Genomic DNA, 3,401 nt, shown 5'->3' on the forward strand with positions numbered 1-3,401 from the left:
CCTGGAAAGACTTGTAGGGTCTGATGCTGAGTGAAGTGAGCAGAACCAAGAGAATGTAGTACACGATAACAGCCATGTTGTGTGATAACTAATATTGATAAACTTAACCCTTCCTGGCAATACAAGGATCTAAGATATCTCCAAAAGTCTCATGATGGAAAATGCTATCCACACCCAAAGAAAGAACTGTGGAAGCCGAATTGTTCTTTTGTTTTCTCTTCTGTTGAGTTTTGTTTCCTCTTTCGGATGATTCTACCTATTGGTTTTAGTTTCTACTTACAACGTCAGTAATGTGAAAATATGTTTAATATGAATGTAAATGTATAGCCTATATCAGATTGTGTGCTGTGTTGGGGAGAGTAGTGGGGAGAGAGGGGGAGAAAAATTTTAAACTCAAAAGCATATGGAAGAGATTATTGATAAATCAAAATAAATTAATAAAAAAAAACAAGAGACCCATAAAAAGGTAAATGGGACAGAAGTGTTTACATCCTTACAAAAAATAAAAAATAAAATAAATAACAAAATAAAATAAAAGAAATAAATAAAAAAGCAGGGTCAGCAATCATGATCTCAGACAAAGCCAAATCAAAAATAGATCTAAATAAAAGAGATAAGGAAGTAAACTACATCATACTAAAAGGCATAGAAAATGAAGCAAAAACAATACTAAACATATATGCATCAAATGGCATAGAATACAAATTCTTTTTTTTTAGTATTTTATGTTTTTCCCAGGTACATGTAAAAACAATTTTAACATTTGTTTTAAAACTTTGAGTTCCAAATTCTCTCCCTTACTCTGTCCCCACTTCACCACTTCATTGAGAAGGAAAACAATTTGATATAAGTAATACATGTGTAGCTATGCAAAACACATCTATAATAGTCATATTGTGAAAGAAAACAGACAAAAAATCTCAAGAAGAATAAAGAAAGTTTTAAAAATGTATGCTTAATCTATATGTAGACATCATCAGTTCTTTCACTGGGGATGAATAGCATTTTTCATCATAAGTCCTTCAGAGTTGTTTTGGATCATTGTATTGCAAGAAGAGCTAAGTCTTTCACACCTGATCTTCTTAGAATATTGCTGTTACTTTGTCCACATTACATTTCACTTTGCATCAACCTGTAGCAAACAAATTCTTAAAGAAGTTAAGTGAGTTATAGGAGGAAATGGCAAAATTTTCTAGCAGAGGGCCTCAACTTTCCCTTCTCAAAACTAGATAAATCCAAGCACAAAATAAACAAGAAAGAAGTTAAGGAAGTAAATAGAATTGTAGAAAACATAGATAAGAAAGAACTCTGAAGCTCTCAGAAGTACATAGCACCTACACAAAAATTGACCATGACATTAGGGCATAAAACTTCAAAATCAGTTGTAGGATGGCAGAAATATTAAGTGCTTCCTTTAAAGATCATAATGCAAGAAAAATTACATTCAGAAAAGGGCAGTGGAAAGATTGATTTAAAATTAATTGGAAACTAAATAATCTAAAACTAAAATATTGACACTTTGCTAAAAAGTAAAGTAATTGGAAACTAAAGAATAAATAGGTCAAAGAAAAAATCATAGAAACTTTCAATAATTTCATAAAAGAGAATTACAACAATGAAACAACATACCAAAATTTATAGGATGTAGCCAAAGCAGTACTCAGGGGAAAATTTTTTATATTAATAAAATAGAGAAGATAAGGACAATGAATTGCGCATGCAACTAAAAAAAATCTAGAAAAAGAACAAATTAAAAATTCCCAATAAAGAACCAAATTGGAAATTCTGAAAACCAAAGGTAAGATTAACAAAATTGAAAGAAAACTACTGAGATAATAAACAAAACTAAGACCTGGTTTTATTAAAGAACAATAAGATAAACCATTGATTAATATGATTTTTAAAAAATAAAGGAGAAAAACAAATTTCCAGTATCACAAATGAAAACAGTATTCTTATTATGATGATTGATAGCTTTGACTTTTTGTTTTGAAAATTGCCATTCATAATCTTTGACCATTTATCATTTGGGGAATGGTGCTTATTTTTATAATATGTGCTAAGTTCCCTATATATTTGAGAAATAACACCTTTATCAGAGAAACTTGCCATAAATTTTCTACAGTTTCCTGCTTCCCTTCTATTTTTTACTGCATTGGTTTTGTTTGTGCAAAAACTTTAGTATCACATAATCCAAATTAGCCATTTTAACTCCCATGATCCTCTTGATCTCCTATTTGGTTATGAATACATCCTTAACTGTAGATCCGAGAAGTAATTTTTTTCTATGCTGCCACAATTTGTTTATATCACACTTTATGTCTAAATTATGTACCCCTAATAAGCTTATCTTAATAGATGGTGAGAAATCTATCTATGCCTAGTTTCTGATAGACTTCCCAGCAATTTTTATCAAATATTGAACTCTGATCCCAATAGCTGGGATCTTTGAGCTTATCAAATACTATGTTATTATGCTCATTTGTTTCTATATGTTGCATGTTTAATCTATTCCACTGATTAACAATCTATTAATTATCTAATATAAGACTGATTTAATGATTACCACTTTGTAACATGGATTGAAATCTGGTACTGCTAGGCTATGTTCCTTCATTTTTTTAATTGATTCCCTTGATATTCTAGATTTTTTTTCCTTCCAAATTAATTTTGTTAGTATTTTTTATAACTCTATAAAATAATTTGTTTGGTAGTTTAATAGATTGGCATGGAATAAGTAAATTAATTTAGTTAGTGTTGTCATTTTTATTATATTGGCTTGGCCTACACATGAGCATTTACATTTTTCTAGTTGTTTAAATCTGTTTTTATTTCTGTGAAAAGTAGTTTTTAATGGTGTTCATATAGTTCCTGTGTTTCTTGGCATGTAGACTCCAATCCATTTTATACAGTTTGCAGTCATTTTAATGGCATTTCTTGTTCTATCTCTTCCTACTTTTTTCTTGGCAATATATAGTAATGCTAATGATTTCTGTGGGTTTATTTGATTTTATCTCTTGCAATTTTGATAAAATTGTTAACTGTTTCAACTAATTTAATTGATTCTTCAGAGTTCTGTAAGTATGCCATCGCATCATCTGTAAAGAATGATAATTACATTTCCTCTTTCCAATTTTTTCCTTCAATTCCTTTTTCTTGTTTTCTTGTTATAAACTAGTATTTCTATTACAATATTGAATAGTACTGGTGAAAATGGACATTGTTATTTCACTCTAGATCTTATTGGGAAGGCTTCTATATTATCCTTATCACAGATAATACTTACTTTTGGTTTTGTTAGATACTACTTAAAATTTTTAGAAAATCTCCACTTATTCCTTTATTTTCTATTATTAATAGAAATGGATATTCTATTTTGTCAAAAGTTTTTTCTACATGTA

Source organism: Vombatus ursinus, unplaced genomic scaffold (genome assembly GCF_900497805.2).
Source record: "Vombatus ursinus unplaced genomic scaffold, bare-nosed wombat genome assembly UNPS02015415.1, whole genome shotgun sequence".
NCBI lineage: Eukaryota > Metazoa > Chordata > Mammalia > Diprotodontia > Vombatidae > Vombatus > Vombatus ursinus.